We start from the raw sequence: 20,923 nt of genomic DNA, 5'->3' as shown, positions 1-20,923 counted from the left end.
ACCTTCAAGAAGAGGTGAAATTGCTTACTTCTATTCCTTCTTTCTTTTTAAGATATACTATTACAGAAATTATTGTACTAAATATTTGAACCTCTCAGTAGATCCTTTTAATAGAATGAGCATTACATCCATTAGGGTAGGGAAGTAGTTTTTAAAAAAAAAGTCAACCAAAATGTTACATTTCTGATAAACACTTAAAAAGACTGAGTTAGGGAAAACATTCATTTAGATTCAGTTATCTTTTCTTTTAAAATCATAATTGTGTTAAGGAGTAGAATTTACTATAAATGTATACAGAGGAAGAGCTAATAGAAGTTATTGGCTATATTGGCATTTCTAGGTTGGGGTTCCTAGCTTGCAACAGTACGATACTTTAGCCACGGTCATACCAGCAGTAGTCTGATGCCAATCAGATTTTTGTCTGACCTGGTGGCTATGTTTAAACAGCACAGTTTAAGCAGTACTGAACTGGACCATTACATCTTGAATAGGAATATATATATATATATATATATATATATATATATATATATATATATATATGTATGTATATGTATGTTAGCTCACTGGAAAAGGTATCCATCCCACCTGGTTGATTCACTATTGTATCTATCCTTCCTGAAGCTCCTTTGCTCATCTAAGAAGTTCATCGTTATTCTATGAACAGTCATTTCTTCAAATAAATAAAATATTAGGGAAGCCACTGCAAGCAGAAATGTAACTGTGCATTGTACTCCTTTCTTTTGTTGTCTGAGTTGAAGGACGTTTAGCGTGGGCTACATCTTTCCAATTAGCATACAGTAGGAAGGATTCTCTCAAATAAGACAGTGGTTGTGTGGTGACAGAAAGCTGGCCAACTATCTAAGGCACTCTTATAATTAAGTGGAAAAGCAAATCATTTTATGAAACATAGAAGGTTTGAATCATATTTCATTTTGCAGTAAAATGAATGTGAGACTAGGGTTTTCACAGAGGAAGAAAGCCTTCACAGTGTTTACTACTGAGTATTTAAAGCATGGAGTGAGGGTGGCTGAACTAGATTTTTTGCTTTGCCTCTTTCGGAGCAGAGAGGTTTTATTAATTTTTTCCCATTCCGATTCAATTACTGTTATTTTGGATCTGAGAAATTCTTTCCACAACCTGTCCTTTCGTAACTCTCTATCCAAGCCTTCTGCATATAAGAATTCATCCTAGTAAATGTTTAATTAAAATTGATTTATTTTCACAAAACATTTAGCTTCAGCAAACTTGCATTTTTCCAGACAGGGGAGAAAAAAAAAAAAAAAAAAAAAAAAAAAAGAGATGACGGGTTGTAATTATATTCTGTACATAGCCATTGGGAAGAAAGTATACAAGATCACAATGGCAAATCAGAGAGCCTGAGTTACAAATATTTTTACTCTTCTGCACAGAATAATAGTAAACCTCATCTATCTTAGAAAGACATGGCACACATCCAGACACCAGACGTGCTCTATGTCTCTGTATTATAGCAGTTACATAAAACGATCGATATTGAATGTTCAATGGAAGCAGATTGCATGCATAACATAATTAGGTTGCTTAGGTGACCAGTGCTTGGATAAACCAATTCCTAATAAACAGTGAATTTGTAAGCTTATTCTTAACTTCTCCAAAATATACATGCCAATTATTTATTACAGCTCACATTTTCTTGTCAGGGTAAGTCTTATCCATGAAATATCCGAATGTGAGATTTTAGTGTGGAAGGAAGTTAGGCCAGTGCAGAAGCCTGCAAAAAATCTCAGCTGTTGGAATCAGTGGTTGATGTTTTAGTCAATAGATTTGTGATTCCTGGTGGTTTGGGTTTTTTTTTTTTATTTCTTTCTCCTTCTCCCAACCCTTCACTCCATGTCAGGAGACCATGTCTTTTTTCCCACTCTTACATACAGATCTTGCTATAGTTACTACAGTGATGTGGTCTGAGTATAAAACTGCTAGGACACATGCCGGTATATGAAGACTGTGCTAGAATGTACTGTTGTACATCATGTAATATTCTCAGGGTATCTTTTGTCAGAACTAATAAGGTGGGCCTTTAATGAATGAATCGGGTTAACTAAGCGGTAAGGGAGGCTCAGCTACCTCACTGGCCTGGTGGAAAACAGGCCTTTTTAAAAAACCAGCATGTTTTCTGCCAGGTTGCTGTGCTAACCTGCCTCTCTGGAGAAAACCCCATTTCTGCACCGGAGGCAGGGCAGAGGAGCAGCCAGAAGCGGGAGGTGGAGGGAGGCAGAGCGGAGCTGCCTGACCTTCGGCGAGTGGGGTTAGGGGCACGGGAGACCGTGTCTCAAGGCGTCGAACAGAAAAGTGAGCTGGGCCTGGCACGCTGAGCCCCGTGCCACGGTGTGGCAGGCAGCCGGTGAGCTCACCCTGTCCCGCAGCACCCTGGGTGCCTCAGGGGGTTAGCGCTGTCCTGGTGGCTTCCAGCAGCACCTCCTCCCCTGCCCCCTCTGTGTCAGACCTTAAATTGGGAATGTCCATTTCTTGTTCCATCTTCTTTTCTGGAAGAAGTGGAAAATGGTTTCTCTTTTCTGTTCAGAAGGCAGGAGCAATGTGAAAAGATTTATTCTCTCCAGCCATTTCAGTTTTAGCTGTTCTGAATAGTGTCACATGCATACTCTCCTGTGTCTGCAAAAGCTAGCTCAGGTGGCCAGCTATCAACAGTACTTTTTCTCTGCTCTTTTTGTGGTAATATTATTTCTAAAAATACAATATAAGCTATTACATAAATCAGGCAGTCTCCCTTTAAGCCTTCTATTGAATAATTATTCAATATTGAGAAGTTACTCTGTATTCTCATTTTGAGGATAACAATTTTGTGGTGTCAAACAGAAGTCTGAGCTTTGCCACACTGATACTAGTTTCTGTAGGCTTGTAGAATATATGTAGCTGGAGCTTGAGTTTTGAAATACACTTAAAATCACATTCATTAACATAACTTTTAAATTCATAATAATCAGGTTGTAGCCCACTGTCTGTTCTCGTCCCAGCCAAGGTGCCAACTCCAATATATACTGATGTAATGCATGATCTTACATACTGGAGACTTGCATTTTGAAATACTTAAGCCTCTGGTTAACACAGAGAATAACCTTGAACCTGTACCTTCTCACTGACTCATAAGAGATGATACAGCACATAAGGGACTCTTATGATCATTGATCTAAATTGCCTTCCTTTGTGTGTGTTCACATACATAGCTTCACTTTCTGTTCTTTGCCACTTTTTTATTCTTTTGTCTTCCTATCCTTTGCCAATTTGATAGCTATTTCTATGCCTTTCTGTAGTTTTACATTCTTTCTAGTTACTTTTAAAATCTTCATTGCCTGCCCCTTTTCTTTCACAGCATTTCAGTGAGCGGTATAATCTACCATGTTTCCAATTCAAGAAGAGATACTATTTCCTGAAACAATGCAAGCCACTTTTTAAAGATTTTGTTTTGCAACTAGTTCAGGTTCACTCACAGAGTTTTCCCCACTGCACAATCTGAGTTTTACCTTTCCATGCTCAATATGACTTTTTTTTTTTTCTTTCTTCTATCAAAGCCATTTAATGAAATACAGGAAATCATATTAACTTATGTATCAGTGTCTAAATTGTAAGTCATAAAGCTTTTTCATATTCATGGAGATAAACCCAGACTCTGAATGTGGCTTTCTCTTGAACAGTTCCTATAAAGGAATTTTGTTCTTTGTTCACTGTGTATATGATGCATATTTTGTTTCTTTTTAGGTAGTTTCGGTTCTTTGATTGCAGGCTTCTGCAAAAGGTTTTCATTTCAATTATAATGACCCTGTCCAAGCCTAAGAGTACTGCTCAGGGTTGATTTCCTCATCAAGATTTTGAGTAACCTTTCATGCTATCTTATATCAACTCATTCCATTAGTATTTTGCAGGTATCTCTTTTTAGCCTTCAGCTCTGTTTTCCTTTTTCCTGTTCTTGATATTTACTAACCAGAGCCATCAGTTTCTGTCCTTCAGTTTTCATTCTATTCTTTGTCATATTTCTGCCTTTTAATTAATTCTTTAATAATTTTATTAATCTTGGTTAAGATCTCCTAGCACTCTTTTTCTCAGGTCTTGATTTCTAATGCCATTACTGTTTGATCTCAGATTATGATTTCATAAGCTCTCTAAATCAACAGGACTTGGACTGGATTTTAGATTTGTTGAAAAGGCTTCACAAGTTTCTTCCTGAAGTTTCTCCCTTTTCTGGCATTCTCAGCTGAAATTCTTCACTTTCTAAAATAATTCTTTCTAGGAGAGCAATATTTTCAAATTTTATAGGCTAAAGTGGTAATTGGTTTTGACTTCTTTGATTTACCTGTAGTCTGCTAAACAGCTTCTGAGTATCTGAAAGTTATGTTAAGAAAAGGCTGTTTTCTTTAGTATATCTCCACCTGACTTCACAAGGAAACAGAGCCCTTATGTTCATTTCATCCAGTTATCTGCTGTACTTCCTAGATTGCATAGATCCGTATTCCCTTCACTCTTCATCTTTCTCTTTTGTTCTCATTTTAGATTTGTTCTTCTTCTCCTTCCTTATACCAGATGTACCATGACAGGGTCTGTAGGGACATAGGGTCACCACTTACAACTGCTCGGTGCCTGGTAATACAGGAAGGAGATAACTATGATGAGACCCCAAACCAGCAGGCAGAGCTGTCTAGACCTTTTTGGTTTTGACAGTGAACTTCCAAAGGGAGATCAGAAGATTTTTATGTTAAAGCAAATTCTTGGATTTTTAGACTATAAGCTACTTGGTTTAACTTTTTAAAGAGAGAAAGCCAGACCAGCTGGGTTACGCAGAAAAGGAGAGTAAAGGCTTTATAACCAACTTTTTCCCCAACCTCAGTGTACTTGCAGAAAGGTGTGTGTTTCCAGGCTGGATTTTATCCAACTTTGAATTGTAGCAAGCCCTACACCACTCCCTCTGGGAGAACAAGATGTTCTTTCTAACAGTAGGCTTTTTGCACTCTGGTGTCCCAACATTTTTTAAATTTCAGCATTATTCCTCTTCTCCTTGCACTTGCTCCCTTCTTCCAGCACTTGCAGGAGGCTCAGTGGTTTCTTTCCGTCAGAAAGGTCCACCTGACCCAGTCAATCTTTTAATCTTAAAATAACAACATATACAAATTTAAAACACAAAAACAGAGAGACAATTATTGCAATACTTAACATACAGGTGACAAAAAAGTTGCAAAAAATGCAGAAGCTTGTCTCTGTCAAGTTGCTAAAGCCTATCAGTGATAGCAGCAGCCCTCTCAAAACAGCCTTCCCAGTCCCTTAAGGCCAATTAACTATACAACCGGGTTACCCATGATATGCTGGCAGTTTTCATAGTAGTGGAAAGTACAGATTTGTTCTGTAACAGCATAGTTTGCTGAAGTTAAGGAAAACCTCTCCTATTTCCTTCCTCATTTTCTGGTGTCTGAAAAGTAGAAACAGCGTTCTGTAAAAAAAAAAAAAAAAAAAAGGAAGACTTCTAGAATGAGGTTCTAGAATGAGGTGATCTGTAGCTAGTTAGTGTAGAGTGTAAGTAGAGGAGTTTGTACATGTCTGTCTAAATATGCTTCCCTAAATTCACTGAGAATTATGTTACCACTTCCCCTTTGTGTCTTTTGAAAATGGGATGAAGCTTCTGAGACAATTTGGCATTTTAGAAACTTTTACTCAGGATTTTTTTGTTTGTTTATGTTAAAGAAAATTTTTTCCTCCCATTCTTCCACAGTTTTGGTTTGTTTCAGTTGGTTTGGTTGTTTTTTCTTTGTTTGTTTGTTTTTAAACTACCATTTTATAGATTGTTAAAGCAAAGAAGAAAAGAGGAAAACTACAACTAGGAATTTGTGGTTTTTGTTAAATGTTAGTATTGATACTGTTTTGCAGGGATTTTGTATTGAGGGCATTTTTCTTCAATGACAAAGGGGATACAAGTTCTTAAGAGGTGAAAACCAGAAGGTAATATAAAACTAAATTGGCAGTGGGAGAAGTTTTTGCTTGTGTTCTGCAGGTAACTGCTGCATTTTGTGGTGCAGTATTTACTGCAGAAATATTTTGATTTCTCAGATACAGATGCTTTTTAACAGCAGTATTCTGATGATATTTTGATGAAAGTTTTAACTACATAAATTTAATTAATATTACTGAAATAAAAAGTCCAAAACAATAAAAAATTTCTCTGGATATGCTGTGCATAGACTGATTTGTGTCTTTAAATGTGGTGATCAACATCTGTGGTGGAGAATCTGTACCTTCTTTCTCGGCACTCCCCCAGGGGGTTCCTGTTGCAAAACTGATGAAATTGTGCAGAGATAAGACACTTCTAAATAGTCAATAGAAACTGTTCCTGCAGAAGCAGAAAAGGTCACGGAGGACAGTCTTTTGCATGTAAGATGTTTAGGAGGTGTTTTTAATGCAGTTTGAAGTATCCAGTTGCAATGGATCATGCATCTGCCAGAGTGGTGACGCTAAGATCGTGGGCCAGCTGGGTTGCCGGAGTCAGGCAGAGCAGCCATGAAGGGGGTCTTGCCCATCCTAGCCAAAGATGTCACTGCAAGGGTCTTTCTAACAGAAGCTCCCACTGACCACCTGGTTCAAGAGATTTGGTCTCCTCTTCCCTCCAAGCACTAATCTATGCCAAGATCTCAAAAATAGTTTTTTTGGTAAAGGCTCTGCCTATTCATACCTATGTAACAGGTTTTAGGTATTCTACCGTAATCTGAGCAATAGTCTGGGCAGATTCTGGAAAGACTTTGGGGGCTAATTGGGCATGTAGCAACGGATTTTTAAATTTCTGGAGGATAGGGAATTGAAAACAGATTACTTGATTTTCCAAAATGAGATCTGTAAAGCATGAAACGCTTTTCGAAATTCACATAACCAGGTGAGAGCTGATGGATCTGTGGAAACCTGATGCTAACTGCTGCTGTCCCCCCACTGTAGGAGATACCTGACTCCAGGTTGAATGGCTGGTTACAATGTGACTCTACAAACCAGTTAAGGTAAATACAAACCATTTAATGTGAACTTTTGAGGCTGTCCTCTGAAAAAATGTTAAAATGAGATAACTTGTTAGAAGGAGCAATTTTGAAACTGGAGCTGGAACATGTATTTTAGCATTTCTTTCTAATTTTTCTTAACTGTTTATTTCTTTAAAATTATTACTGTTTCTGAAACATGCTAAAAATTATTTTAAAAATTAGTGGCATTATTTTCCATTGGGGAAAATGCCTTCTGCTTAATGCATGGCATAAGAAAACATATGCTTTCTGCCTGCTACTGTAACACACAGTAAATAGTTATAAAATGTCCCATTGTATGACTGTTTCCTCTTTTCTCTGAACGGAATTATTTTTAAAACTACATATTGATTTCCCTCTTTCCACTTTAAAACTCCCTGGAAACAACCTCCTCTATCCTGCAAGGACCCCTGTTTGTAAATGGTGACTCAGTTGCACAGTTAAGTAAAAGTCATCTATTGATCTCTAAAGGACCACTGATGAATTCCTGGGGGACCTGGGGCCAGAATGGGAAAGACTACTGTAATACAGCACCCTTTGAGAGAAATAATGTGTGAGATAAAAGAGAGAACTTGCAAAATGTCCTTAAATTTATACTTCCATCAAGATTTCAGATAAAGCACACAAGTCTCCTGGACTTTAATTACTTTTTTGTCATTCAATAATAGTTCACTTGGGATACTGCTGTAGGAAACCAAGAGAATAGAAAGCCACAATCACCTTGTTAGAATAATTCCTATGAATCCTCCTCATTTTAGTCTAAAAACAAAAATATTTTTATTCTTCCAGTGAGAAGATGTCATTGTGGGAAGAGGTCCAAAAAAAACTGGACTCTCAGCTTGAGTGTATTCTCATTCTGAAAAATAACTTCCCTACGGTGCTTCTCTCCCCTCTAGTTCCTGGTGAAGATGTTGGGGTGTTGTCTAAAATAACAGAGATGGAGCTTGTCATGGAGGACTAATGCATTTTATATTGGGGCTACTGCAGGACCAGCATTATAAGCCACATATATTTTTGTGAATTCTTTTTTGTCCACCTCAATAGATAAGTCAGAGCTGCATAGCAAAGACTGAAAGTAAATGTTGCATGGGGGAAGGACATGGGAAGGTCAAATTTAGGAGACTTAAATATTCCACAAGTGTTAAAATTACTAAGTAAACATACAGGTATTACTGTATGAAATTGGGTGTTGCGAGGGTAAAAGTGCTTTCATACAAGGTTGGATGTGTATGTGTTTGTTTTTAAATGGACTGAGAATATCTGCCATTACGTCTCCTTTTCCTGAGTTTTGTCAGTCGTGCTGTGAAGCACATCAGTGACAAAGGTGGTTTCTTTGGAAATAACTGTAGATTTTTTTTCATCTTCACAGCACTAGGTTGATGATTTCACATAGATCAAAAATAACTTCTCCGGATGTTTCTTGTAAAATGAAATAATAGGGAGAATTATCACACAGAATGTTTCCTGCCAGAAGCTTTGAAAAAAATGTCAGCATTTTCATTTATAGTAATTGTTGTGTACATACATCCACTATATTTACGTTCCAGAATGAATTGAAACAACAACATAAACATGTCCAAAATAATCTGTTCAGTATGGTAATTGGCTCTTCTCATGGCAAGGTGCAATAAGGTTTTAAAAAAAAGTGATGTTACATGGATTCTAATACTTTACCACCATATACGCAATGTAGATATCACTGTTAAGTTTGTGACCTCAAAAGAAGGATAGCATCTAAAGATTAGCCAAGATCAACAGAGAGTTATATGGACAGAATCCATCAAAATGGCACTTCCACTCTTTCCTATGATTGTATGAGATGTATGAAAGTTGTCCAAATATATATGGACAATTAGCTGTCAGGGAAAAAAAAAAAAAAAAAAAAAAAAGAGAGAGATCAGAAGTCTTATCTTACAGGAAGTTAATTTACTTACATATATGTAATGATTATAATTTGTGTGTTTTTCTGTGTGGGTAGAATTGTATGAAGTAAATTTCCAGTTTTAGATAACTCCAAGAATGCTGTGATTTAATAGTCTGAAATTTATGGAGAGGTGCATATGATATATGTTTTATTCTAATCATCCCTTGAAGAGTCAGATGATAGTCCTTAGAAGTGAAATACTAGGCTAGAGGTACTGTTCTCGTGTTTGCTATGCCAAAATCATGTGTTTCTATGGCAACGGAGTTAATCTATACTGTTTCAATTGGGTGAACCCTTATAAATTTTTCTACCTAAAGTAATCTCAGCTGTAGTCCCAGTGACATTAGATTGCATGAAATAAATTGTCTGAGTCTAGTTTTTGTTGCTGTTTAACCAAGGTGCATTAAAGAATTTGAGTAACGCAGCAGTCCCTATTCAGTACTACATTCTGATACACAAAACCAGCCTTCTCTAAATCATGTTTTCTTAGCTACTGAAGTAACCAAGCCTAACAAATCTTTCTGCCTTTTGTCCGGTCTCCTGCAGTAGATGCATTTTGAAATTTAGCCTCTCTAAAAATTAAAATTTTAGTTGAACTACTTTGCCACACAGCCTTGCAGAAGATCATCTAGTAGGATACCCTCACAAGATTTCTAATCTTGGCTCCCACCTCCCTCGGTCAGTGAGCCCCTTTGAAAAAGAGGATCTTGTATCTGACTCCCATAGATACCCAGATCCATGAAAAGCTTCAACTCCACCTTGTCCAGTGTGCCAGCAATGCAGATGCATTACAATCTCACTTTTTAGGAATATATGGTTTTGAACCAAATAAAGATGCACAGAGATTTTTATGTGTAAACGAAAAAAGCTCAAAAAAAAACCCAAGCAAACAAACAAACAAACAAACAAAAAAAACAAAAAACCCCTCCTTTTTAGTGCAAGGATATGCAGGTCTCAGTTAAGGAATGTATCATGCATGTCTACTCTTTTTGTTCATTGACCTTAAGAGCTGTGGCTTCTTATAGAGTCAGGGATTCGTTCCCTGTGGCTTTTCCCTGGCAGTGGAAGCCTTTTTTCCTGTGAAGTTTCCTTCTTTAGATGAATTTGCAATTAATAATGACATCTCTGCTCCTATAGTTATTTCTCTTTACAGACCTGCTTTTGGCCTTCTTCTTCAAAACATGGCTTCGAACGTAAAAGGGAACTTACATAGCTTTCAAGTTTCTTTGTCAAATGACCTTGGATGAGTGTCATCATTTTGTTAGATTTTCTTTGTAGGTGGTTTCTTACTTCGCTTTCCATTTAATTCTGGAAGTGTAAAGCAGCAAGCACAACCTCCTTTGTTCGTAGCTTGTGCCACTTGATTGAGGAATCATGAAAATTTAGGGACATCATCTCTGTGATAGGCATAAAATTTGTTTTTCATCTCTACTGGATTCTGTCTCACTGTGGAGGAAAAGGACAGCAGACAGAGTAAAAAAGCCTGATTTCCAAAATGAAGTTAATACTCTAATGTAAATAACAGCAAAGTCCTAACCAAACTTCACACACATTGTATGAGAGAGGCTTTGAAATATATATTAATCCCGGATACAAGTAACCAAAATACTCCTTAGGCCTCATTTTAAAACTGCAGTTCAATCAATATACTCCAGATGGCACACAATGATGACAAAATTATGCATGTGCTACTTTGAGGGATGGAATATGCAAACAGAAGTAGCTTGTTAACACAAAGCCCCTGAAAACTGCCTTCTGGACTGACAATCATCTGTACACTTGGAAAACAAACAAAACTTTTAACTTTTTAAAAGATGGTGTTTTGGGGAAAGAGAAAAAATACAGAACAAAAAAAACCCCTGTGCTAATCTTGATTATAATGCAGAAACACAAATGTTTGAAGAATTATCTTACTTTATATGCTAATAAATATTGAATGGCAGGTGTTTTCCAAGCAGATAGATGATTAATTTGGCCCTAAATTACAAAGAAATACAAGATATATGAATTCTTAAGGGAAAATATTACTTGAGCGTAATCAGAAGAGATATACAAATAATTTGTTATATTAAGACATGTTGCACTACCTTTTTCTCATTCTAAGTAAAAAATTTTCCTTGTCATTAGTCATAATTAAAAGGAGTACTGCAAACTGCAAAGGGCAACCATATCTGAACATTCATGTGCTTACATTTCAAAAATAATTCCATAAGACATCATACATGCCTGTATATATGACACAAGATAGAAAACAATTCTCTGCATTTTAGCCACTGATCAAAACCCATATTGTATAAAAATGTGACAGACTAAAACTACAGAAGCTGATGAGGCTTTTGAATTGTAAGATAAAGTCTATATTGTAAGTGAAATGCCAAATTGTACAAGATGTAAGTGCTGGTTCTGACTTTGTGTTGAACGAGGACTGTGGTTTTGAATAATTGCAGAAATAACAGAAAACAATTTCTACAACTTCTACAATTTCAGTGTTAATACAATTCCTGACAAAAATGCAGCTATATTACAGAAACACTTCAAAGTGCTTGCAGATGGGCCTTCTTGCTTTGCTGGCCAAAAGGCTACCTTCAGACCTCATGAGAACAGTTTTCCTGAAACATTGGGCCCATCTTAGGCTCAGCAAATGGTAAAGCAGTTGTCTAAAAGCAACAGAAAATGACACTAGTAGAGCAGCTTTCCATACAACAACCCTCTGAAGCATATTTATTTTAAATAGTTTGTTCTGTAGTCTAGGTGGTTTTAGATAAATGCCACAGCAATGCTCTTTGTAAATGTACAAATCTAGGTAAGTACTGTATTGTGCGAGGGGGCAAGGTTTACTTTTTGTAGTTCCACACATTGATTCTGATGAACATTTCATGCAAAAGGAGTTTCTGTAGTAGAACATTTCAGAATTCATGAATAGTAATTGAGCCCTTTAGTTCTGCACTAAACTTAAATCCATTATTCTCCATTTAAAGCAGACACATCATGTTGCTCTACAGAACACTGCTCTGTCAATTCAGTGCTTTTTTCAGTGAGCTGGGCTAGAATATTAAGCACTCTTTGCTCTCAGTATTCTTGCTGTGCTTGACACATTTGGATTTCATTTGAAATAGGCAAATAGCAATTCTGTTGTTCATAATGAATAGCCTATACGTGTGTATGCACCTTGCCTTTGAAAGGGGGAACATATATTATTTGCCACATCTTGAATCTTTGGCAACCAGTTTGCTTCATTTCCTCTCTCTCTCTCTGCACATAAGCACTGAAATGTAAAATGTAATAAAAGTCCCTGACAGATTTCTGTCTTCTATATCAAACAAACCAGTCTGCTTTGGCATTCAACGTGTACATATTTTTTCTGTCATGGACAAATTAAAGAAATGTGTGTAAAAACAAAGAGTTAAGTAAGAAAGATTAAAGTTTTTAAAAGTCCCCTTTCATGCTAAACATTTTTCAAGCATTTGCTAGAATGTAGTTATTACTGTGCTTAGGTTTTAGTATGCTGATGCAGCCAGATGTCTGTCCCTACCGTGTTGGTGGAGATACAATTAATTTCCTTCCCATATAATGTTTTTGTTGCTAAAGTTCTATGAATACACAACTTAAACCCTGCTAGCATGTCCCGTTAAGTTTCTGCACTGGAAGGATTTTGTGTTCATCATAAGCAATAAGTCATGAAATTGTGCTTAAATGAATTATCTTGTTTGAGAATGGTGTGCTAAGCTGAATTTTATAAAAGCATGCCAAAATCTCAAGTTTCCAGCCTCCCAATTTTTTCCATGTTATCTACAGTTCTATTACATTTAGATGTCTATTTATAAGGTTTGTCTGCATAGAAGCTTGGGGGGAGGAGGAATTGGGTAGAGCATCTGAAAAAATTATCTGTATCTTTTGCTTAACATATCTCCTTGTCCTGGGTTGAGTGAGTGGTGGAGTTTTTTGGTGGCAGGGGAGGGGGCTATCGGGGCGCCCCCCTGTGAGAAGCTTCTCGAAGCTCCCCCAGCTCCACGTCAGCTCCACTTCTGTTTGGGAAATTGAGCCAATCGGCTGCGCCTCTGCGATAACGTATTTAAGAAGGGACGTGGTGACGGGCAGTCGGACTTGTGAGGAGGAGTTGCTGCAGCTGCGTGAACATCAAGGTCGGTGGAGGAACGGAGGAAGAAATGAGGGGGGAGGTGTGCCGGAGCAGAGACCCCCCTGTATCCTGTGGTGAGACAGCAGGGCGGCCCCCCCCCTGCCACCCATGAAGATCTACAGTGGAGCAGACATTGATTTACAGCCTGTTGTTCCTGCTCGGATGATCAAGGTTCTGTGCCCGAAGAAGGCCGGGGTCTCATGGGAAAAGGTAGCCCCGCTGCTGTAATTCAGCGCTGGGAGGATTGCAGCATGTGGGGGAGTCCCACGCCGGAGCAGCTCGGGAAGGGTTGCAGCCGTGGGAGGGAATCCAGTCGGAGGAAGTTGGTGACCCATGATGGAGCAGTGTGGGGAACGCTACGGCCCGTGGGAGGAATTCAAGTCAGAGAAAGTTTGTGGAGGACTGTCTCCTGTGAGAGGGGGACCACGATGGAGCAGGGGGTAACAAGATTTGGACACTCCCCTCACCGAAGATGAAGGAAGTGGCAGCACTGACTGCACCCCCCATTCCCTGCCCCTGCGCCACTGGGGGGAGGAGGTAGAGATATTGGGAGCAGAACTGAGCCCGGGAAGAAGGGAGGGGTGGGGGGAAGGTGTTCTCAAGATGTGGCAATGCTTCTCACTGTCCTACTCTGTTATGTGTTGTTAGTGTCTGTAATAAATGTATGTTCTTTTTTTCTTCCCCTAACGAGTCTGCCTTTTGCTCGTGATCATAAAAGGGGGATTTTCCCCCATCCCAGTCCTATCTTGAACCCCAAGCCTGGCTCTCTGTCCCTTCTCATTGCCGGAGGGGAAGGGAGAGAGAGGTGCTGCATTGTGGTTGGCTGTCAATCAGGCCTAAACCACGACACTCCTACACAGTTTCTTATGACTAAGAGAAATAATACAGGGAAAACAGTTATTTCCATCCTTAGTGCTCAAGTAACTTTAAAAACATGAGATTCTAAGGAGAAATTATTATGATGACAGCAAGCCACACAAAGCATGATGTTTCTTCTGGACCAACAAAGTTGAAATACAGTTGTATGGGATAGTTCTCTGTTTCTGAGATTCTTAATGTATGAAGTTGAGGTATAAAGCCGACTGTTTCTGCTTGCATTGGCTGATGGTGTTTTTGTCTGTGCATCGAGTAGATGTTAGGGTGATGAGCAAAAAGCTGAAGCTGCCAACATTACAATGATGGTTTAAAACATAAGGTTGTTTAAAATGGGTATCACAAGCCTTTACCAGCAATTAGCAAAATTTAGATTGAAATGACTCTTTGAAACAGTCCTTAGGGAGAGAGTATACCCAGCAAGGGTTTCTTCAGTACAGCCTATGTGGGTTCCAGCTACCGCAGCACCCATTTATAGTTCTCTTGTCAGCTGATGATGGCACTGAATAAACTACATATTTTATCTGGTGTGGTAACAAAGGGAATCCCCAGTTTCCACACAGCTGACAGGACAAAGCAGCTTGAGAAGACCTACAAACATATTCCAGTCTTCCTAGCTGAGGAGATGTTAATGAATTGCTTTAAGATTACCAATTACAACTGTCTTATTTGAACTGAAAGATGTGTGAGGAATAGTGATAATAGTTTAGAAAATTGTTTAAAATGCAAATCATTGTCTTGCCTCACAATCAATTTTTCAAAAAAATAAGAAGGTAACACTTCAGAATTTAAAGACTGTAATTTGAATTTAACATTAGTGCTTGGATGCTTGGATTGCAAAGGTAATTGACCCAGAGCCTCATGTAGTGTACAAAGTAGATGCCTACCCAGAAAAGCCAGGTTTTGTTTTTTTTTTTTTTGTCAGAAAATGGAGACATTCTGCTATGGGCTGGTTTTTGTTCCTTGCAGAGGTCAAACCAGTGTCTGTTTGAAAAATTCATGATCCAGAAAAGGTAATTTTTAATGAATATTTATGAGAGATGTCCTCTCGTATCAGAACTGCGCAAGTTTTCAAAAGCTTGCCACTAAGTCTGGCTTCTGAATTTTAGCAAAAAACTTATGAGTTCTGTCTGAGAAAATAGGTTACATTTTTGTCTAGCTTTTTCTGGTATGTATCTTTTTGCATAGTAAGATACATCACTGTGATACTTGTGTAATACATCATATACAGATTGTTGTTGTTTGTTTTGTTTTGTTTTTTTTTTTTTTTTTCCTATAGGAGACTAGTACTTTAGGAAGGTTAATGTTTTAAAATAATTCTATTATTTCAGTGCTAATCACTTTTTAAAATTAATAATGAAAATAAACATGAGCTGATTAGTTTATATAATAAATTTCTATAGTACACTGTGTGTAGCTAGAATTGCCAATGGTCAATAACTAGAAGGCTTGCTAGACTAGTTTGCTTTTTTGAGTCTCAAATCTTAACTGCAGAGCCTCAAAGTACTGCTGAACAATGGGCAAAAAGGCTATTTCTATTTTCAGTTGCTTTTGGCTTTAACATTATTGCAGCACCTAGAAAAAGAACCTGAGATTGGTGTCTGGTCTTGTGTTCATAGTGGCTCTTAAGCACTGTGTGTCTGAAGAGCTTGTTTTGTACATGGCAGAGAAAAAGGGGTCCGGAGCCAGAAGTGCTCTGAGGTGCAGTGACTTGCCAAGGCCATGCAGCAGGGAAAGGCTGAAGCATTATCGTGACCAACTTCCAGACTAAGTTTTGTATTCCCGGGGCAATGTTGCCTTTAAATAAGGCCATGCAAAGTATTTCAAGAAAAAAATATTGCTCCTAAGTCTAGATAGCATCATAAAGAATAATTAAAATATTAGATTCAGATTTCCTGTCACAGTTATACAATTTACAATTACTGTATGGAATTTCACTCACTTTCCTCTCCCTTTTTTGTACCTTTTGTGTGTTGAAAAGACTTTACATTTTTATGTTACTTTATTTCCCATATATGAGAGGTTTAGCTTATATGTCCTATCATCATCACCTAAAAAGATTTTAAAATCTTTTATACCTTATTTAAGTATTTTATTGTACATTATAATATGATTTTTATATGTTGTTTTAGATCATGCATTTTAAAGCACGCAATTTGATGAGAGCGATGCATCTTTTATATAATACCACCTTGCTAGATGCCTTTATACCTTGTGACCGTCCCAGTGCCAGCATCAGAGTGGTAGATGTTTAAGGTACATTCACTGAGGAAGGACTCTGATAATGCCACTGCAGTCTGAATTTCTGCTCTGCCTGCCTAAGAGTTCCCTTTTATTTACGGCCCTCTGGGCTGGCTCCCCCTGGAATTTCTTTCTGAGTTAATCCCATATGGATGGGAATTATTCATGACAATTTAATATACGAGTACAATTCTCAGCCGGTGTGTAAGCAGGCATAGAGATAGTACATTGTCTTCGGGTTCTTTTTAATGGTCTAGCTGGTAAATACTAACTTTGTAGACAATATTAAAAAGTAATATTACCTTTCAGTGGAATCTGGTAAGGTCCTGGTGAAAAACAATCACCTCATGATAAGATCTTGAGCTTCTTTGGTCCTTTTTAAAGCTTTTAATGTCAATTATGTCTATAAAATATACGTTTACCTGAAAAATTAAGGAAATATATATTAATAAGAGACACGTAATCTCATGTGAATGTCCAAAATCATAGCTGAATGTATTTAGTATATTATGGGAAACAAGAAAAAAAAAAAAATAACCAAGCCCCAAATTAGTAGTAATTACAGGTAAATTTTCATAAATATCTAAACAAGGTAATTTCAATAATGCTTAGGATAACCAAGAACCCACAAGTTCCAATGAGTGTCACTGAAGTAAAAGCATAAAATACTCTCTAAAACTGTTACTGTTACACTTGCTTGTGTATGTCTAATAGAAAGAGTAGGAAGAATCTTGAAAAACAACAGTTTTTGGTAAATAGCAAAAGTAAGTATGTGACTACCTGTTTTGACTGTCTGTCCTTGTCTTAGATAACTATTTCTAGTAGATTTGATGAAAAGTGTGATAGAGTGTCTGGTGTAAATCTAACCATTATGTCTCAGAAGTCACTTTGAATTACAACAAAATATTAAGGGACTAAATCTAGAAAATTAAAACACTTAAAGTCTTCCGTTGCTTAGAGTTAAACCTGAATGACACTGTCTGTGCCATTTTCCTCTCCTCTTTGTTTATGTGTTTCCTCTCACATCATCGAATGCATTGGAAAGAGTAGTTCTATGACCATCTTAATGATGGTTTCTCCTGTGCCTTAACTGCTCATGCATAATTTAGCTCTGAGAAGATCAAGTAGGAGTGGTAGTTAACCTGACTCCAACCTTCCAAACCAGATTGATTTGATGAGGAAAATCATGCATTGTTTATTGCTGGGTTGTGGGGATTTTTTTTCTACAAGAACTTTGCAGTGGTGCTTCTGTTCCTGAATAATGGGAAAAATTCTCAAAGTGAAAAATAAAGCATCTTCTAGAAATAACAATAAATGCATAATGAAATGTGCAAGTGGCTGCCAGCCAACAGTACCTTTTCCTACCTCTTTTACATCCCTTTTGTACAATCCTATATCTACATACAATCTGTTTCTCCTTTATTCTCTTTTGTACTGTTTTTGACTATGTCAAAAAATTTTGCATGGAAAATAAATAGTAACATACTGGCAACTCATAAAGATACCTTGTTTTTTCTCATTAGTGACTGCAGTCAAGCCTCATCTTTAATTGTTAGCTTAACTGATTAGTCCTATTTAGGAAATCATTCCTGCCAGCTTGAATTATATGCCTCTCTTTGTACTAGGCAATCTCTGACTCCATCACTACCTACTGTGCTCTTTCACTCCTCTGCTGCGTTGGTTTCTTCACTCACATTTTCATTGTTCAACTTATACTGGCTGGACTGTGTAGATACCACTCAATGAAGTGAGCTGACTGAAATGTATCTTCTCCTCAGGTCAAATGTTTCTAGGAAGCTGGTAGTTTCCAGCTGAAACAAAACAAAACAAAACAAAACAAAACAAAACAAAACAAAACAAAACAAAAAACAGTAAAGGCTTTGATACTCTGGGTCTGTCTGGGTGGCAGGCTCTGGATAAGCAAAATAACAGAAGCACCATCTTTTTTTAATTCTTTTCTCCTTTCTTCTTCTCTAACATCTAGAGATAAAGGTGAAAGGTCACTTCTCTTACAATTCCATGCTATACAGAGGAATTACTGTAGTAGAAATGCAAAAAAGTATCTAAACACCCTCAGTAGTGACCTGAATTTTTGAAATTACTTGTAGGTTTTAGAGAGGAGAGAAGAGAAACAGAAAGAGTAACCACAGGAGGATTTTTTTCTTTTGGTAGGATCTGTAAGTCACTCTGTCAGAAGTCAGGAGAATGTTTAAATACCCTCCTTGTCCTGTCATTTTGTGGGAGCTCTGAGAGCAGAAACATGCAAACAGGATCACGTCTGATGATGCAGAACAGCCTGCTGGCAGGAGAAGCAGTGGCATGCACCTGAAGAATTCAGTGCAGGATGAGTATATATTTAGGGTCATGGGAGTCTTGCTTTGTCACCGTGTATAGCAGTATGCAGTGTGCTGCCAAATGTTTGGGAGGAGGGGGGAGATGAGTAGTTTGGGAAACCAGTTTCAAAACTGAATTGATAAAAAGATTGTGCTTAATCTTAACTGTATTTAATGGTTATTTTTGACTGCAGATTTTTTTCTGAACAGAACTGACTGCCTGCTAGCTATAACTTTTTGACTGTTCTTTTAAAAGATAAGTTATTTTTAAAAAATCCTAGGAAAAGCTTTTATGTTCATTTTGGCCCTATACTTGAATTGCCATCTGGGTTTTAACTTCCATAATATCAGTTGTCCAGCTCTGCTCCTGATACAGTGAAATAGTTAAGCATTTGCTTAATGGCTTCACTGAAGTAGGGTTTAAAATTTGATACATATTTGCTTTAAAAGAAGATCTCACAAAAGAAGTAGTCAATAATTGGCCTCTGGAAGTCAGTAGCCACATTTAATAAAATCAAGGTCTCTGTATCCCTGGACAAAAATGTCAGAGAAGGTCTAGCCTAAACTAAAGTGGCACTTAGTGTTTCAGGGGATTTCTTTTTTCCTTCTCTCTATATTTTTGAAAAAGATAAACAAGCCAAGTCAAAGCCCCAAACACTCATTCATGTCACTGCAATCCTTAAACACTGAGAATGAGAAGCATCTGTACACACACAATAATATGACTACAGCAGGTTTTTTGTCTCAAGGGCATCTCCTTCTGGTGTCTGGGCAGCAAAATTCCTTTGTGTCCCCCCCCCAAACATGCAGCCCAGCTTCAAGGCTTGGAGCCTGGTGGGGCTCTGCAGCCCCTCACCACTTCCCTGGTGGGTGGGAGTTCTGCAGCTCTGAATTCCTCTTCGGTGTGGATTTGTCTCTCAATTTGATGTCACAGCTTGGGTTTGATATACCTTCTCCCCAGGGAGCTGCTGGGCAAGGTGTTTATAAACCCCTACTGAGAGTTCCTCCAAATAAACATATAACAGTTGATTTGTCTATATGCAGTAGCTTCTTTCTTCCTAAAAGTATCATGGTAAAAAGATTGATTATATAAATTTTGTCTCCCTGTCTGAAAATTTTTAGAAACCCCATAGTGTCAGGAGAAAGCTAACTACTGTTGAAAGTAGTGAAATGTAATCAGGTTGTGAATAACCTGTAATTCAGATACTTTACAAAGGGTTTTAAAATAGCTTTCTGGGGTTGAAGTAATTTTTCCCTATTATTATACTTACAAATAAAATACCTTTTTAGGATTTTTTTTAATTTAAGGAATGGAGATTCTGCAATCACAGTAGGCTGCAAAAGAAGACTCCAATGTATGCAATAATTGAATAATCTCCTTAATATACTCTCTGTTGGGTACTCAGACACATTTGAAAGCCACTGCAAAATTTGATACTCTGCAGCTCTGCTGACTCTTTTGTGCTTCATAAGTAACAGGAATGAAGTATTAAAAATCATAGAGGCAGGGCACAGAACAGAAAAGCAGAAACGGAAGCCATATCCTGTACGTGGGGCAGATTATGAGCTCCTCTTAACACAAAAGTTACTCAACAGCACTATACAATCAAAGGTTTATTTTTAACAAGCCAGTAACTCATGCACCAGTGCTGGATTGCTTGGTGAGCCCTGCTCCTGTGACAAACTGCAGCTGACATTTTGTCTTAGGGCAGAAATCGGTGTGTGATGGGACAGAAATCTTAGTCACAGTCTTTCTTAGTCTTTCTTTTTTCAGTCGTTGTGGGAATTGCATCACTTGCCACCTTTGTTTTCAGCCTTCTGCTTTTTTAATTGATTTTGTGCTTTTTGACCTTTTGAACTCAAAGAAAAAATGTTTTAACATTGAGGACTTGCGTGGTTTTGTACAGTTAATTGGTGCTCATCAGTACAAGTAGAAATAACACTCACTGAAGTAGTTGTCTGGGCTAATAGAAGTATACTGTGTGTGAAGGAAATTAGTACAGATTATCTTAAAAATATAAATGTGATAAATTAATTTTTGTTTAATAATATATATGAATATATAGCTAATTAGTGAAATGAAGAGAAAATCATACAAATTTTGAGCAAAATGAACTGCATGGAGGAACTAGCTGAAGATATGTGTTACTGTACAACACTGGAAATATCCATATTTGATATGTCACTATTAGTTGTCTGTTAATTGGTTGCTGAAATTAAATATAAACATACCACAGAGAAATGTATATTCCTTCTAATTAAGCAGGCACTGCTGTTTAAAGGGATGAGTGTTAATGAATGCTCTTTACTTTTGGTAAAATGTTGTGTTCATATTTTCAAGAATATTCTGTGAAAAGGCAGTCTAATCAAT

General features: G+C 37.5%; 1 long non-coding RNA gene across 1 annotated transcript in view; it reads left to right on the top strand.

Annotated features, from left to right (window-relative positions):
- LOC116960544 overlaps positions 1-20,923 on the top strand; it is a 35,128-nt gene that overhangs the window by 1,691 nt on the left and 12,514 nt on the right. Inside the window, exon 3 of the long non-coding RNA XR_004406450.2 lies at positions 6,908-7,025. This is a non-coding gene — a long non-coding RNA (uncharacterized LOC116960544). The remainder of the gene's footprint in view (positions 1-6,907; positions 7,026-20,923) is intronic.

This window comes from Tyto alba, unplaced genomic scaffold (genome assembly GCF_018691265.1).
Source record: "Tyto alba isolate M040663 unplaced genomic scaffold, T.alba_DEE_v4.0 Super-Scaffold_14, whole genome shotgun sequence".
NCBI classification, from domain to species: domain Eukaryota; kingdom Metazoa; phylum Chordata; class Aves; order Strigiformes; family Tytonidae; genus Tyto; species Tyto alba.
This window is presented reverse-complemented; position numbering and strand designations above follow the sequence as displayed.